At 44.7% G+C, this 18621-nt stretch overlaps 1 protein-coding gene across 2 annotated transcripts in view; it reads right to left on the bottom strand.

Annotated features, from left to right (window-relative positions):
* The window catches only part of CDC42BPA (CDC42 binding protein kinase alpha), a 3351611-nt gene that overhangs the window by 1323302 nt on the left and 2009688 nt on the right, over positions 1 to 18621 (bottom strand). The gene's annotated exons all lie outside the window — the stretch shown is intronic.

Below are 18621 nucleotides of genomic sequence, written 5' to 3'. Positions count from 1 at the left end.
AAAAAAAAAATAAAGTACCTGACATTTGGGCTTGCTGAAATTCAAACTGATATTTGAATATCTTGTAGGTAATTGTTTACTGTTACATAATCATCCTTTGTAGCAAGCATGATACCAATCATGCAGTTATCAGCATATCTGTTGACTCAGCAAGATCTCATGACAGGAAATGTTGAACAAAGTAAGACTGAATAAATAAGGCCCCAAAACAGACCTTTGGGGCACTCTTGTTGTTACTGGGAGAAAATCAGAATGGGCTCTTTGAACAGTAATACACTGGGCGTGCCATTACATACATTACAACATTCTCATTTCCTATTATAGCAAAGTTGCTAGCTATCTAACTATAAAGAGGCTAACATTATTTCCTAACATCCTTTTAAGAGTACAGAATTAAATGTTTTAGTGAAATCTAAATACAAAGAAGAAACAGAAAGTACAGTTGTGTACACTTACCATAAATGTAGATGTTTGAGTGTATTCACTGTTGTAGCCATCATACTTGGGTTATCGGCCTGCAGGTAGCCCTCAGTCGGCCCAAATACCAGAGTCTTGGGATTTCTACGTCGGATGCTGTCGCCTCTTCCATGATGTTAGGAGTATAAAACATGCAGCCAACGCCATTACATCAGTTTTTCTTGCCCCAGATGTCAGGAGCCCACAGAATAGGAAGCTATTACATGGTGTGGAACACCTCCAGTAAAAAGTAAATACCCCTGCCATAAAAGATGGCCATAAAGAGGATAGGTAGAAAGGATAGAGAAAGCCAGGGGGTTGGGGGAGGGAAACCAGGACTGAAACAGTGAACACTGGAACATCTACATTTACGGTAAGTGTACACAACTGTACTATGTTCTTTGTGTTTTACTGTTGCAGTTATCACACTTGGGTTGATTCCCAAAGCTGAGGAAAGGTGGAGGCAGTCAAGAACTAGTAGGGCTGGCTACCAGGCCTTTTAAGACTGCTGTAGCAAATCCAGCTCTGGATTTAGAAAAAAATAGGCAAGTGGTAATGTGTGGTGCATGTGTGTACAGAACTCCAGGTTGCAGCTTCCAGGATGTCTGTGGTAGGGAACCCCCTGAGAAATGCTGCAGAGGTTGAAGTAGCTAGAGTGGAATGAGTTCTGATCCCCAGAGGGGTAGGTTTTCCATGGTGCTTGTAGCAGAAATGGATGCAGTGTGCTATCCATTTGGAAATGGTTTGCTTCGAAATGGCCTTGCCCTCTGCCCCTGGTGCAAAACTGACTAGTAACTGGTCAGATTTCCTGAAGGCTTTAGTCCGATCCAGGTAGAATCTGAGCTGCATCTGCACATCCAAGGAGTGCAGGATCCTTTCCCCTTTATTTTGAGGATTAAGAAAAAAGGTAGGCAAATGTATGAATTGGTTGAGAGACACACTGGGCACCACTTTTGGCATAAAGGAAGGGTTAGTCCTGAGGGACACCCTGTCAGCATGAAAAATAATGAAGGGTTCCACAGCCATAAGTGCTTGTAGCTCAGATACTCTTCTAGCTGAAGTGATGGCCAGAAGCAAGGCTGTTTTCCAAGAGAGGAATTTTAACTCTGTTGATGCTGCAGGCTCAAAGGGGGGGGGGGGTAGCTTGAGCTTTTCTAGTACAAAGTTAAGGTCCCAAGCACGGGTGGGTGGTCTCCTTGGTGGCCTTAGGTTGTTTGCCCCTCTCAGGAACTGTTTGATAAGAGGGTGAAAGAAGAGAGGTGGCTCAGTGTTGCAATGAGCCGAGATGGCAGAGGCATGGATCTTAATGGAGGAGAAGGATAGGCTTCCGTGGAGTAGATCTGCTATGTAATCCACGATTAGAGGTAAGGAGGGCAGTGCTGTGTCCTCTCCTTTAACAATACATTTTCCACTTATCAGCATAGGATTTCCTTGTACTGGGTCTTCTGGCTTCAAGAATGATGTCCAGCACCTGCTTGCTTAGGCTGGTCACTGGGGGAGAATTCAAGGAATAAGCCAAGCTGTAAGATTCAGGGTTTGCAGTATCTGTCCCTCCTGCTGGGTGAGGAGGGTTGGGATCTGGGGTAGGTGCCAGGGTGGCAACAGTGACAGGCTGCGCAGTAGTGGGTACTAGTGCTGGCGTGGCCAGTCCGGGGCAATCAGGATTGCCCTTGGTTTGTCCTGTCTTATCTTGAGTAGTATTCTTGTGAGAAGAGGTAGAGGGAGAAATGCATAGATTGAGAGGTTTACCCACTGGAAGGATATGACATCCACTTTCCAGGCACTGCTGTCAGGTGTCCTGGTGCAGAATTTGCTGAGCTGTTGTTTGTAGGGGGAGGCGAAAAGGTCCACCTCTGGGGTCCCCATTTCAGGGTTAGAAGGCTGAAGGTGCTGGGGTCTAATTGCCACTCATGTGGGTCTACTAGATATCTGCTTAAGTAGTCTGCCAGAGAGTTTTGTTTGCCTGACAGGAATTAAGCTTGCAGATGAATTTGCATGTCCAAGTCTGTGTTCCACAGGGCCATGGCTAGCCTGCAGAGTGGGTAAGAGTGGGTTCCCCCTGCTTGTTGAAGTACCACATAACTGTGGTGTTGTCTGTTTTTATTAGCAGGGGTCCTGGTGAGAGTAGGGATTTGAAAGCTGTCAGAGTGTGCTGATCAGTTAGCATCTCTTTTGTTTTGATGTGCAGATGAATTTGACTTGGGCTCCAGTGGCCCTGAATGCACCTGTTGTCCAGATGTGCCCCCCAGGCATAGTCTGATGCATCTGTGGTTAGGGTCTGGGTGGCGTGGGGTTGAGTAAAGGGAAGTCTCTTGTTGCAGTTGCATGTTGCTGCCCACCAAATAAACTCTGTCCTTAGACAAGGTATGATGGTTTCCAGATCCTGAGAATGTTGGCAGCAATGACTTTTCAAGTACCACTGAAGTTTCCTCATATGTAGTCTGGCATATGGAATCAGTAGAATGCAAGAGGCCATGAACCCTAGGGCCTGCAAGATATTCCTTTCAGATAGCTGGGTTCTTGTGGCCATTTCAGTGAAATAGCCTGTCAGATAAGCTTGTTTTTCTGGAGTAAGGAATGACATTTGGGATGCTGTATCTAAGCTTGCTCCCAGGAATACAATCTTTTGACTGGGGACTAGTTTTGATTTATTTTCATTGATAGTGTACCCCAGGGAGGTTAGCAGGTTCTTTACAAATGTCAGGTGCTGCAACAGCTTTTCCTGACTGCCTGAATCAGGTAATCATCCAAGTACAGATAAAATTGAATCGTTCTTTGTCTGCAATAGGCAATGGCTGGAGCCAAGCATTTTTTGAAGACTCTGGGAGCAGTGGATAAGCCAAAGGGAAGTATAGAGAACTGATAATGCATAGATCCTGCCCTGAAGCGTAGGTATTTTCTGCATGAGTCCCTGATAGGATGTGCAGATAGGCTTCTTTTAGGTCTAGGGTGGCTAACCAGGCATCTTTGGACAGCATAGGAAGAAGCTGCTGAAGGGTTAGCATTTTGAATTTTGGTACCACCAGGAAGGTGTTTAGAATGGAAAGATCTAGGATTGGGCGCCAAGTGTCCTCTTTTCTGGGTACCAGAAAAAGTCTGGAATACAACCCTTGACCTATTTGTTCTGCAGGAACAGGCTGGATTGCCTTTATGGAGAACAGGGACTGAATTTGGTTTTGCGCCTCTGCCCACTAGTTTGGAGTAAGGTCTGGGAACCGTTTTGGGGTTGGCAGTGAGTGGAAGTAAAATTTGTACCCCTGGGATACAATGTTGAGGAGCTATCGGTCTTTGGTGATGGAGGTCCAGTTTTTTGCATGATGGGCAAGTTTTCCTCCTAGGGGCACGAGAAATTGGGCAGAGGTGAGGATTGCAGTTGAGAAGTCATTGTGAATTCTTTCTGTAAGGGGGTGGCTTAGCACTCCCTGTTTCAGAAGTGGAGGCACTCTATTGCTTAGATCTCTGCATACCCTGAGACTGTAATCTGGGGGGTCTGTTTCCCATGGGTCTAGTTTGAGATGGCCTTGAGGGGGCTGGAAAGCCCCAGTGTTTCGAGGGGCAATGCCTACTGAATCTTGGAGGCTGCACTTGCAAAAATTCTTTGACTATCTGCATAGACTTAGCTTTTTCTTCCATCTTTTTTAGAACCTCTTCTGCTTTGGTGCCAAACAGATTGTCCTTGTTCAAAGGAGCATCTAGAAATTTTGATCTGACATGGTTTGGCAAGGTCTGTTACTCAAGCCAAGCATGCCTTCTCAGTACAGAACCAGTGACTGCTGCCCTACAAGAAGCTTCTAGGGCATAAAAGCCACATTGCAAGGTATGCTTGCTGACTTGGCTTGCAGAATGCATAAGCTCTTGTAATTCTTTATTTTCTGCACAGTCTGTAAAGGTAGATAATTTTTGCTTAATAAGTTCCATAACATGCTGCTGGTATTTCAGCATGTGAAACTGGCAATTCAATGCCCTAATGGTGAGAGTTACAGAGGTGCATACTTTTTCACCCCATCTGTCTAAAGCTCAGGAATCCCTGTCCAAAGGGGTGGGATTCTTGGCTGTACTTGCTTTTATACCTTTAGGCCCCTGGGAAGTTACCTCTGGGTCAGCAGTAGGATTTCTGAAAAGAAATTTGTGAGAGTCAGGGACTCTGTAGTACCTGTCTGGTTTCCTTGGAGCAGGGGATAAAGTATCAGGAGTTAGAATGGATTCCATAAAGATATCATCCACATCCAGAACAGGAGGAATTACTAAAGGTCTATGTTGAGGTAAATCTAAAAATTCTCTGAGACTCTTTTTGGACTGAGGATAAGTGAATTATGTGTATTACGTTTATATTTATTTTGGCTTCACAGTCTTCTATAATATTTTATGTTAGGTTGTTTTGCATAACGGCTAGACAACTTTTTGTCCAGGTATTTGGTATACATGCATATATGTTCATCTGTTGAGGCATTTTGTATTTATACAAAGATATTCTAAGATTTATATACTGTTTAAAAACATTTCTAAGCTTACATTCTTAATATTTATTTAAAAAAATATTTAATAATGTAATAATTGAGATAAAATGCTAACAGCATTGAGTCAATTATGGTTAAATGAATGTGATTGGAGTTTTTGAAACGTATTTAAGTGGATTGCACTTTGGGCGGCCACGGTGGTGCAGCAGTTAGCGTTGTCACCTCACAGCAAGAGGTTCTCCGGTTCGATCCTTGGCTGGGGTGCCTTCTGTGCGGAGTCTGCATGTCCTCCCTGTGGTCGCGTGGGTTTCCTCCCACATCCCAAAGACATGCTGTAGGTGGATAGGACACTCTAAACTGGCCTTAGGTGTGAGTGTGTGCATGTGTGTGCCTTCTATGGAAGGTTAGGTGCCGGGCTGGCAACTCAACACCGTAAAACTCCACTGCCAATCATGAGCAGACAGGTGATCCGCTGTGGCGATCCCTTACCAGGAAAAGCCGAAAGAAGAAGAAGAATTTAAGTGGATTGCACTTTGCACTAATTGTCCATTGAAGGCAATAGCCGAGGTACAAGATTTGTGCAGTAAAAGAGATTTCAGCTCTACCCATTTTGGTGTTTTTGTGATAATCCTGGCATTCCCAGTGGAAATGCTCTCTTAATGTATGAAGGGTTTCACCAAAAGAAAAATCCTCTGGAGGGGAAGCAGAGGGAATGGATTCCTCTGCATTTGAATCCTCATAAGCAGATAAAGGCATGTCTTCGTAATCAGAAACCTCAGAGTCGTCAGATTCTTGGTCAGTTAAAGCTGCTGGGGACAGGTCTCTTTTTCTCTTAGCAGGGGAAGGCTGGCTTACTCTAGTCAGCATAATCAGGTCTTCTGCCATTTTAAGCATTTGCTTTTGTGGCAAGGAAGCAGGTTCTTGAGTTTGGGTTGTCGGCTTTTTAAGCGTCGGTCATACTCTTGGCCTCGGTAGTTTAGACAGAACTGAAGACGCAAAAGAAGTCTTCGGTTTGTGTCAAATATTGCTAATGCGAAAAACTTCCTTGGAAGCCGATGCCTGCACAACAGCTCCAGATCCATCCAAGGTAGAGACATCCACAGGTTCGGTAGTCAAAGAGTCTCGCGGCATACCAGACTCTGAATGGGTCTCGATAGTGGCCTGCGAATCCATCGAAGCAGGCATCAGGGGCTGCAAAAGCAATTCACTGAGTAACAGCAAACTGTCGACTAGCTTAACAGAAGCATCATCGCCAGTTTTGGACCTGTGCGGTCTGTCTCTGTCTTTATCCTTACGTTTTTTCAGAAGATAGGTAGTCGGATGGTTTACTGAAGTCATTTCGGAATACGGAGATCGAGAGCGAAATTATTTAGTGACAATAAGGGCCTGACTACGAATAGTTCAGGTGTTGAACAAGGCACAAAACCGACAGGGAGGTACGTCGTGGTCTGGGCCTAAACAGGTGACGCAGTAAGAATGGAAATCTCGGTGTGGTATTTGCTTTCCATAGGCAAGACAATTGTTCATTTTTTCTGACATCGGTTAGAGCAAGAAAAAAGGATCCCCAATGGGGTACTTAGCTTTAGAAGACTTCAGGATGATTCAATTTGGAAACAAAAACTCAGAAAGCGGCCGACCGGCACTCGTGCGAAAGTACATTTGTGTACACTTAACATAAATGTAGATGTTAAGAGTGTATTCACTGTTGCAGTCATTACATTTGGGTAATCTGCTGGCAGGTTGTCCTCAGTCGGCCTGATTAACAAAGTATTGGGTCCTGCGTCGGTTGCTGTCCCTTCTTCCATGACGTCAGGTCGTCAGGGGTAAAAAACATACAGCCGACGCCATTTTATCAGTTTTTTCTAGCCCCAGATGTCAGGTGTCCTCATAATGGGAAGTAATTATATACAAGGCTACACCTCCAACAAAAAGCAAATACACTAGAAAGCTTTAAGCAGAGTAAACAAGAATAGAGGTATAGACAACAGAAATCAGGGGGCTGGAGGGAGGGTAACCAGGACTGCAACAGTGAATACACTCAAACATCTACATTTATGGCAAGTGCACACAACTGTACTATGTTCTTCGTGTTTCACTGTTGCAGTCATTACATTTGGGTAGATTCCCAAAGCTAAGGTTGGGAGGAGGAGTTTATACAGCATTAGGGCCAGTTATAAGGCCCTGCAAGACAGCAGTGGCAAAGCCAGCTCTGGATTTAGAGAAAACTGGTAAATGATAATGCTTGGTGAAAGTATGTACAGAGCTCTAGGTAGCAGCTTCTAGGATGTCCCTGGTAGGAACACCTCTGAGAAAGGCTGCAGAAGTAGATGCAGCCCTGGTGGAGTGAGATCTGATCCTCTGGGGGATAGGTTTTCCATGGTGCTTATAGCAGAAATAAATGCAATGGCTTATCCATTTAGAAATGGTTTGTTTTGAAATAGCCTTCCCCTCTGCCCCTGCAGCAAATGCTACCAGCAGTTGTTCAGATTTTCTTCGAGGTTTAGTCCTGTCCAAGTAGAATCTAAGTTGTCTGTGCACATCCAAGGAATGCAGAATCTGTTCCCCTTTTTTCTGTGGATTGGAAAAGAAGGTTGGCAAATGAATGGACTGATTAAGAGCCACACTGGAAACCACCTTGGGCATGGAGGATGGATTGATCCTCAGAGATACCCTGTCCGCATGAAAGATGATGAAAGGCTCCACTGCTATAAGGGCCTGTAATTCAGATATCCTTCTAGCTGACATAATTGCTAAAAGGAAAGCTGTTTTCCAAGAAAGAAATTTTAAATCTGCAGTAGCAGCTGGCTCGAAAGGAGGTAGAGCGAGTTTCTCCAAAACAAAGTTAAGGTCCCATGCAGAGGTTGGAGCTCTCCTGGGTGGTCTCAAGTTTTTTGCCCCTCTGAGATACTGCTTGAGCAAAGGATGAGAGAGGAGGGGAGGTCCTGTGTTATAATGAGCTGAAACAGCTGAGGCGTGGATTTTAATGGAGGAAAAGGACAGGCCCTTGTGAAGCATCTCAGTTAAGTATTGCAAAATCTGAGGTAAATTGGGCGCTGCTGTGCTCATCCCTAAAGATTGGCTCCAGGCACAGAATCTTTTCCATTTGTCAGCATAAGATTTTCTAGTACTAGGTCTCCTTGCCTCCAAGATGACATCCATCACAGGTTTGCTGAGGGATGATAAGGGTGAATTTAAGTGATTAGCCAGGTTGCAAGGTTCAATGTTGGAAGGTGAGGGTGCAGAATGTGGTTCTCCTGCTGAGACAGCAGGGAAGGGGTCTGAGGCAGGTGCCATGGAGATAACTGCGACACACTGCGCAGGAAGGGGTACCAGTGTTGGAGCGGCCAGTCTGGAGCAATCAAAATCATCCTTGGTTTGTCCTGTTTGACTTTTAGTAGAACTTTGGAGAGCAGAGGCAGAGGGGGGGAAGGAGTGGACTGACAGGTTTTTCCAGCTGAAGGACAGAGCATCCACTTTCCAGGCTTGTTTGTGGGGAGTCCTTGTGCAAAACTTGTCCACCTGGTAGTTCTGGGGTGAGGCAAATAGATCTATGTCTGGGCTCCCCCATTCGCTTGTCAACATGTTGAAAATCTGTGGTTCCAGTTTCCACTCGTGTGGGTCCATGATGTTTCTGCTTAGTCCGTCTGCCAGTGTATTCAATTTTCCTGGCAGGAATTGAGCTTGTAGATGCACTTGATAGCTCAAGGTTGTGTTACACAATGCCATGGCTAGTGTGCAGAGGGTGTAGGAATGTGTACCCCCCTTGCTTGTTTATGTACCACATAACCGTGGTGTTGTCCATCTTTACCATTAGTTGTCCTGGAAGAATGTAGTCCTTGAAGGCTGTCAGAGCATTCTGTACAGCTAACATTTCTTTTTTATTGACATGTAGGTGCATTTGATTTGGGTTCCATTTGCCCTGAATGCACTTCCCTGCCAGGTGAGCCCCCCATGCATAGTCTGATGCATCTGTAGTTAGGGTTTGGGCGGCAGGGGGTAGTGTGAACGGTAGTCCCTTGTTTTGGTAGCAGGCCTCTGCCCACCGTAGGAACTCCAGGCGTAGGCAAGGTATAATAGGAATCATTGTTTCCAAGCTGTGACAATGTTGACTCCATAGACTTTTTAGATACCACTGTAGTTTCCTCATATGCAGTCTTGCATATGGAATTAGAAGAATACAGGAGGCCATGAACCCCAAGGCTTGCAGTATTTGTCTTGCAGATAGCAGGGTTTTTGTGGCCACTTGTTTGAAGTAAGTTACCAAATTAATTTGCTTTTCTGGCGTGAGGACAGCCATCTGGGCAGTTGTATTCAAGCTTGCACCCAGGAATGTAATCTATTGACAGGGTACCAGTTGTAATTCCTTTTCATTTATGGTGTACCCCAGACAAGTTAGAACCCTTTTTACAAACGCCAGATGATTTAAAAGTATGCCCTGGTTTTCTGCCTGAATTAGACAATCGTCCAGGTATGGATATATTTGAATATTTCTTTGCCTGCAAAATGCAATAACTGGAGCCAGGCACTTTGTGAATACCCTGGGTGCAGTAGACAAGCCAAAAGGCAGTGCAGAGAACTGATAATGTAAGTAGCCTGCTTTGAAGCATAGGTATCTTCTGCAAGATTCCCTGACTGGGATGTGCAGGTATGCTTCTTTTAAATCTAGAGTTGCCAAACAGGCGTCTTTGCCTAGCATAGGAAGTAATTGGTGAAGAGTCAGTATCTTGAATTTTGGAATCTCCAGAAAGGTGTTTAGAGTAGACAGGTCCAGGATTGGACGTCATGATTTGTCTTTTCTGGGTACCAGAAAAATCCTAGAGTAGAAACCTTGTCCCTTTTCCTCTTCTGGTACCAGTTGAATAGCCCCCATACTTAAGAGGGAAAGTACTTGTTTTTGAGCCGCTGCCCACTGATTTGGGGGCAGGTCTGGCCACCCGTTTGCTGTTGGCAACGTGTGGAAATGAAATCTGTATCCCTGGGAAACTATATTTAAAACCCATTTGTCCTGGGTTATGAGTTCCCAGTTCTTTGCATGCAGAGTAATCTTTCCCCCCAAAGGGGCGGTCAAATGATAAGTGCTTGGAAATTTTAAAAGGAAGTAATTGAGACTGTTTACCACAGGGGAGTGTCTTGTTATTTCCAGATTTGGAAGTGGAGGCCCCCCACTTCCTAGTTTTGATTCTCCTGGGACTGAAACCTGGGGTTTTTGCTGTGTCAAGGTTTGGCTTGAGAGGACCTGGAAGGGACTGGAAAGGACCAATTCTTAGTAGGCCAGTGCCTATTAAATCTTGGGGGTTGCACTTGTAAAGAATCTTTAACAGTTTGCATAGATTTAGCTTTATCTTCCATCTTTTTAAGAACTTCTTCGGCCTTATTGCCAAACAGGCAGTCCTGATTTAAAGGAGCATCCAACAGTTTAGCTTTAACATGATCAGGCAAAGATTGCTCCTTAAGCCAAGCATGCCTTCTAAGCACAGACCCAGTAACAGCAGCCCTGCAAGAGGCCTCTAAAGAATCAAAACCACATTGCACAGTATGTTTTCCAACTTGTTCAGCAGAGTGCATTAAATCCTGTAAATCTTTATTTTCCACACAGTCAGGAATCAAAATCATTTTCTGTTTAAGCAGTCCAATAATATGCTGCTGACATCTTAACACATGAAATTGGCAGTTTAAAGCTCTGATTGCCAAGGTTGCAGAAGTATAAACCTTTTTACCCCATCTATCCAGCGCCCTGGAATTTCTATCAGAAGGGGTAGGATTTTTAGCAGTAGAAGCCTTAATGCCCTTGGGCCCCTGAGAAATAGTTTCTGGATCTGCAACAGGATTTTTGAAAAGAAACTTGTGGAACTCAGGAACCCTGTAGTATCTGTTAGGTTTACTAAGAGCCGGAGGCAGGGAATCAGGGGCCAAACTGGATTTCGAGAACACATCTTCAGCCATGTTTAGTACAGGAGGTATAGCCAAAGGCCTATGCTGAGGTAGAAGAAGGAAATCCCTAAGCCTCTTCTTTGAATCAGAAAATTCCTGGCTTTACCAGTGGAAATGCTCCCTTAAAGTATGTAAAGTTTCCCCAAAAGAAAAATCCTCAGGTGGGGAAGCAGAGGGAATGGAATCCTCTGCATCAGAATCCTCATAGGTAAATATGGACAAATCCAGGTCATCAGAAGAGTCAGAAAAAACAGAATCCTGATCAGAAGATTCATAATCAAGCTCAGCCCTAGGCCTCTGGGGGGGGGGGGGGTTGACTACCCCTGATTAGAGTAATTAGATCTTCAGCCATTTTTATCATTTGTTTTTTTTAGGCATAGGGGCCTGAGCATGCAGCCTGGGTGTTGGTTTTTTAGACATGGATCGAGATTTAGGCCTTAGTAATGAAGGCGGTGTTGATTTATTATGCAAGTCTGTAGGCCTGAATACACCCTCAGAAGCCAGTGCCTGCACAGCGGCTCCGGACCCATCCAAGGTAGAGACATCCTCAGGTTCCATAGTTGAAGTATCTTACGGCATACCGGACTCCAAATGGGTCTCAGTAGAGGCCTGCGAATCAGAAGTTGCGGGTATCAGGGGCTGCGAAAGCGCCTCACTGAGTACCAGCGAACTGGCGACTGGCTTAAGAGAAGCATCGTCGGCAGTTTTGGACCTCGGCGGCCTGTCTCTGTCTTTTATCTTTGCGTTTTTTCGAAATCCCGGTAGTCGGATGGCTAACCGATGACATTTCTGGATAATTAAACCGGGAACTGAAATATGTAGAGGCAAAAATATACAGACGACGGATAGTGCGCTGATTAAATAAAGCACAAAACCGACAGCAAGGTACGTTGTGGTCAGGGCCTAGGCAAGGAATACAGTACGAATGAAAATCTTTATGAGGTATTTGCTTTCCACAAGTCATGCAATTATTAACTTTTACTGACATCGGTATGGAGCAAGAAAAAGTTTCCCCAATGGGGTACTTAGCTTTAAGTTGAAAACTTCGGTTCTGAAACTCGAAAATGAAAATTTCAGGAGTCAGCCGACCGACACTTGCGAACTGCTTCTGCTTTGGGCACCGCACGGCAAGAAAGACTTATAAAATGGCAATGCCTGCACGGTTTATACCCCTGACGACCTGACGTCATGGAAGAAGGGACAGCAACCGACGCAGGACCTAAGACTTTGTTAATGAGGCAGACTGAGGGCAACCTGCCAGCAGATTACCCAAATGTAATGACTGCAACAGTGAAACACGAAGAAAGTACAGTTTTTTACCTACCATAAATGTAGATGTTCGAGTGTATTCACTGCTGCAGTCATTACACTTGGGTTATCCTGCTGTCAGGCAGTCCCGCAGTCGGCCTGAGTTCCAAAGTCTTGGTCCGGTGTCTGTTGCTGTCGCTTCTTCCCTGACGTCAGTGCGCCAGGGGTATACAAGATGCAGCCGACGCCATTTTCTTCAGTTTTTCTTGCCCCAGATGTCAGGTGCCCCCAAAAAGGTATGCAATACATATTGCTAATAAAGCATACATAACAAATAAACCAATACCTTCAGTTACAAGCAAATACACCACATAGGTCGTATAGGGTAGAAAGGTATAGATAAGTCCCAGGTAAGAAAGAGGGGATGGAAGGTAACCTGGACTGCAGCAGTGAATACACTCAAACATCTACATTTATGGTAGGTACAAAACTGTACTATGTTCATCGTGTTTCACTGCTGCAGTCATTACACTTGGGTTGAATCTCAAATCTGAGTTAGGGTGGCTGGTTCTATAGAGGATTTGGGGTGGCTATGAGGCCCTGCAGCACTGCAGTGGCAAAGCCAGCTCTGGATTTAGAATAAAGAGGCAAGTGGTAATGCTTGGTAAAGGTGTGCACTGAACTCCAAGTTGCAGCTTCCAAAATATCCTTGGTAGGTACTCCTCTAAGGTAGGCAGTTGAAGTGGCTGTTGCCCTGGTGGAATGTGGCCTAATGTTGCTTGGTACAGTTTTTCCATGCTGTGTGTAGCAGAAACGGATACAGTGAAATGGTCTGCTTTGAAATAGCCTTTCCCTGTGATCCTGCAGCATATGCTACAAACAATTCCTCAGTTTTCCTGAAAGCTTTTGTTTTGTCCAAGTAGAAGCGTAACTGCCTGTGTATGTCCAATGAATGCAGAAGTCTCTCCCCTTTATTCTGGGGATTTGGATAAAAAGTTGGCAAGTGAATAGTTTGGTTAAGAGCCACACTGGATACCACCTTTGGCATAAATGTAGAGTTTGTTCTTAAAGATACCCTGTCCTGATGAAAAATGATGAAAGGTTCCACTGCCATTAGTGCCTGTAACTCTGAGACTCTTTGTGCTGAGGTTATTGCCAGAAGCAGAGCAGTTTTCCATGACACATATTTTAATTCTGCTGAATTGGCTGGCTCAAAATTTTTCCAAGACAAAGTTGAGGTCCAAAGTTGGTGTTGGTGCTCCAGGGCGGTCTTATGTTTTTAGCCCCTCTGAGGTACTGTTTTAGCAATGGATGAGAGAAAATAGGAGGATCCATGTTGTAATGAGCTGAGATGGCAGAGGCGTGGATCTTAATGGATGAAAAGGATAGGCCTTTGTCCAGCATTTCAGTTAAGTATTGTAATATCTGAGGAATATTTGGGACAAGAGGGTCAAAGCTTTGAGCCTGGTTCCAGGTGCAGAATCTCTTCCACTTTTCTGAATAGGATTTCCTGGTGCTGGGCCTCCTGGCCTCCAAAATGACATCCATAACAGCTTTAGAGAGAGATGTTGGCTGCTTGGCTAAGTAATCTACCATGCAGCCAGGTTTAAGGTTTTGAGCTGGCTGTGCAGGATCTGATTGTTTTGTTAAGTCAGATGATGAGGAATTTGAGGTAAAATCCATGCTGGGCCCTGAGCCAAGTTCTTTAAGATTGGGTACCAGTGCTGGCGTGGCCAGTCTGGGGCAATCAGGATCATTTTTGGCCTTTATTGTCTGGCTTTTAGGAGTACCTTTGAAAGGAGAGGCAGTGGTGGGAAGGCATAAACTTTTAGGGTTTTTAGGCTGAACGAGAGAGCATCCACTTTCCATGCTTGTGTGTGGTAAGTCCTTGTGCAGAATTTCTGTAGCTGGCAATTCAGAGGGGAGATAAAAAGATCTATGTCTGGGCACCCCCATTTTTGTGTTATCATGCTGAATACTTGTGGATTTAATTTCCACGTGTGAGGATCCATGATGTTTCTGCTTAAGTCGTCTGCCAGAGTATTTTTCTTTCCTGGCAGGAATTGTGCTTGCAGATGAACTTGATAGGTTAGTGCTGTGTTCCACAAGGTCATGGCTTGTCTGCAGAGGGGATAGGAAAGAGTTCCCCCTTGCTTGTTTATGTACCACATAACTATGGTGTTGTCCGTCTTTAGTAGTAGTTGTCCTGGATGCAGAAGGTCCTTGAAAGCTGTTAGGGCATTTTGTACAGCTAGCATCTCTTTTTGATTGATGTGAAGATGCATTTGGTCTGCGGCCCACTTGCCCTGAATACATTTTCCTGCCATGTGTGCTCCCCAGGCATAATCCGAAGCATCTGTTGTTAGTGTCTGCCTGGCTGTGGGTAAAGTGAAAGGCTGTCCATTGTTGTGGTGACATGCCTGTGCCCACCATCGAAACTCCTGTTGTCGGCAGGGAATAAGTAGCATTACTGGTAGTGTTGTCGCCTCACAGTTAGACGTTGCCCATTCGATTCTCAGTTAGAGCGTCTTCTGTGTGGCGACATGCGTGAACGGGCGTTCCTTTGTTGAAGGTTGTGCGTTAGGCCCGGCAAGCCAGCACGTAAAACTCTACTGCCAATCATTAGCGGACCGGAGTTCCGCTGTGGCGACCCCTAACCGGGAAAAAGCCGAAAGACACAAACTGTTTCCAAACTGTGATAGTGTTGAGTCCAAACACTTTTTAGGTACCATTGTAATTTCCTCATATGCAGTTTGGCATATGGTATTAGTAGTATGCAGGATGCCATGAATCCCAAGGCCTGCAGAATTTTTCTTGCAGGGAGTTGTCCTTGCTTGTCTGGCGTGAGATAAGCCATCTGGGCCATTGTATTTAAGCTGGCACCCAGGAATATTATCTCTTGTGAGGGCACTAGTTTTGACTTTTTTTTCGTTTACTGTGTACCCTATGCAAATTAGCAATCTTTTTACAAACGCCAGATGCTGTAGAAGAATGTCCTTGCTCTCTGCTTGAATAAGACAATTGTCCAAGTATGGATATATTTGAATTCCTTTTTGTCTGCAAAATGCAATTACTGGTGCCAGACATTTTGTGAAGACCCTAGGCGCAGTAGATAAGCCAAAGGGCAGTGCAGAGAATTGGTAATGCATTGTGCCAGCTATGAATCTGAGGTATCTTCTGCAATTTTGTCTGATTGGGACATGCAGGTATGCCTCTTTGAGGTCCAAAGTAACAAGCCAAGCCTTCTTGTCCAGCATGGGAAGAAGTTGCTGTAGTGTCAACATTTTGAATTTTAGAACATCTAGGTAAGTATTTAAAGTAGATAGATCCAGTATGGGTCTCCAAGCTTTGTCCTTTCTGGGGACCAGGAAAAGTCTTGAGTAAAATCCTTGTCCTTGTTCCTGTTGTGGCACTTTTTGAACAGCTCTCATGTTCATGAGGGCTGTAATTTGTTTTTGTGCCTCTGCCCATTGATTTGAGGCAGGTCTGGCATTCCTTTTGGCCTTGGTAGAGTGTGAAAGTGGAACCTGTAACCATGAGACAATATTCAGAACCCATTTGTCTTGGGTGATTATATGCCAATTTTGTGAAAAAAGTGCTAGTTTTCCCCCTAAGGGAGCTGCCAAAAGGTAAGTGCTTGGCATTCGAAGGGGGAAGTCATTGTGACTGTTTCCTATAAGGTTGTGACTTGTCTTCCCCTCCTTTTGGGGTTGAAGCACCCCACTGTCGTGGTCTGTTAGAGCCTTGGGGCTGAGATCTGCCTCTTGGGCGTCTGTATCTCCCTCTTTGTGTGGTCTGTCTGACACTGGAAAGGACCAATTTTTTGAAGGCCAATTTCTGCTAAATCGAGGTGGCTGTACCTGTAAGAAATCCTTCACTGTTTGCATAGATTTTGCCTTATCCTCCATTTTCTTTAATACCTCTTTTGCCTTAACACCAAATAAGATGATATGCTGTAAAGGAGCATCCAATAATTTTGCCTTAACATGATCAGGTAAACCTTGTTCTTTTAACCAAGCATGCCTTCGAATCACAGATCCTGTAACTGTGGCTCTACAAGAAGCCTCTAATGAAGCAAAACCACATTGCAGAGCATGTTTTCCCACTTGTTCATCTGCATGCAATAAATCCTGCATTTCCTTATAGTCAGGATGTTCTGAGCTTGTAAGCATTTTCTGTTTTAACAGAGACATTAAATATTGTTGGTATTTAAGCATGTGGAACTGGCAATTTAAAGCCCTTACTGCTAAAGTTACAGAAGTGTAAACTTTCTTCCCCCATCTGTCTAATGCTCTAGAATCCCTGTCAGAGGGAACTGGATTTTTAGCAGTGGAAGCCTTTACCCCTTTGGGACCCTGGGAAATAGGTTCTGGGTCAGCAGCAGGGTTTTTATAAAGAAAGTTGTGAGAGTCAGGGGACTCTGTAGTACCTGTCTGGCTTGACTGGAGCACGGGGCAAAGAATCAGGAGTTAAACTGGATTCACAGAACACATCATCCACAATATCTAACACAGGCAGAATAGCAAGGGGCCTGTGCTGAGGCAATAAAAGAAAATCTCTGAGCCTTTTCTTGGATTCTGAATAATCCTGGCTCTCCCAATGGAAATGCTCCCTCATGGTATGCAAAGTTTCCCCAAAAGAGTAATCCTCAGGAGGAGAGGCTGAAGGGATTGATTCTTCAGCATCAGAGTCCTAATAGGGGGGTAAAGAGTATCCCTGGTCTGAAGAGGAATCAGAAGAAATGGAAACCTGGTCAGAGGAATCATAGTCTGTATCCTGCCTAGGCCTTTTATCAGGAGGGGGATGGGAACCCCTGATCAGAGTAATTAGGTCTTCGGCCATTTTGAGCATCTGTTTTTTAGGCATGGAGGTCTGCCCAGGTGAATGCTGTACTTGCTTCTTTGTCTTTAATGGAGTTTTAGACTTGGTTGTTGTTTTGATGGTAAGCTGTGAAGGTCTGAAAACACCCTCAGAAGCTGATACCTGCTCAGCAGCTCCGGACCCATCTTAGGGGTTAGTTTCCGTAGGCCCAATACCTTGAGTTTCCAGAGGCCTAGAAATCTCCACGTGGGAGTCGGAGGCAGCCTGTGGCTCTGAGGTAGCGGGTGTCAGGGGCTGCAAAAGCACCTCACTGAGAACCGGTGACTGGCCTAGAAGAGGCTTTATCGTCAGTTTTGGACCTCGGATGCCTGTCCTTATCTTTGTCTTTGCGTTTTTTGTGTATTCCGGTCGTCTATTGTTCCGACGGCATGGTATAATCGAACCTTCGGCCAAAATAATGGCGAGCAAAATCAAACCGTTTAATAGTGCGCTTGTTAAATCTAGCACAAAACCGACAACTAGTGACATCGTGGTCTGGGCCTAGGCATGGAATACAGTAAGAATGAAAATCTTATGAGGTATTTGCTTCCCACAAGAAATACAATTATTAACTTTTACTGACATCGGTCTGAGGCAAGAAAAAGTTTCCCCAATGGGGTACTTAGCTTTATTGAAGACTTCGGTTCTGAAATTCGAAAATCTCAGGAGTCGGCCGACCGGCACTTGCGAACTGCTTTTGCTTCGGGCACCGTGCGGCAAGAAAGACTGGAGAAAATGGCGTCGGCTGCATCTTATATACCCCTGGCACACTGACGTCAGGGAAGAAGTGACAGCAACCGACGTCGGACCAAGACTTTGGAACTCTGGCCGACTGCGGGACCGCCTGATGGCAGGATAACCCAAGTGTAATGACTGCAGCAGTGAAACATGATGAACATCATCTGCTTCTGCTTCGGGCTCCTCTGCAAGAAAGACTGATGTAATGGCATCGGCTGCCTGTTTTTATACCCGTGACGACCTGACGTCAGTACTGAAGTGACAGCAACCGACACAAAAATACTAAGTCTCTGGTATTCGGGCTGACTGAGGGCTACCTGCAGGCAGATAACCCAAGTGTGATGACTGCAACAGTGAAACACGAAGAACATCTGTAAGATGCAATCTTTATGGCCTAATTTAATTTCAGCTATTTTCCAAAGTTAGTTGGTACTGAGCTTTACCTCTTCTATTCCAGTATTCTCTGTTAAAACATATACCTTTAAATAGTTACAATAATACATGTATATTTCTTTTCTGTCCAGCAGGGCACACTGATGATACATTTTTAACACAAGCTACTTTACAAATAAATTTTTCAACATAAGCATCTATGCAAATCAGTTTGATATACAACTGACATATAATTATTTACAAAATTCCAGCTAGCTGTGCAAGCATATGTTAACACATCCACTGCCCTACTTCTCCTGGCATAGCTGGCAGTACCACCTATCGCCATAGGGATGACTCAGTAGAAATATCTAGGCCAGGGGATATAGATACAGGTCCAAAGGATGCTGGATCTCCCTCCTAAGTAATGTGCCATTTGGTATAGCTTGTCCCACATGAAAGAAAGATAAAGCTTTGATTGTGATCCAGGTTACCTAGTATCAAACAGCAAATATGGACAAGGAGGACCTGGCATGGAAGTATATGGATGTACTGCCAG

This window comes from Protopterus annectens, chromosome 1.part2, assembly GCF_019279795.1.
Source record: "Protopterus annectens isolate FY-2018-M chromosome 1.part2, PAN1.0, whole genome shotgun sequence".
Taxonomy (NCBI): Eukaryota; Metazoa; Chordata; order Ceratodontiformes; family Protopteridae; genus Protopterus; species Protopterus annectens.
This window is presented reverse-complemented; position numbering and strand designations above follow the sequence as displayed.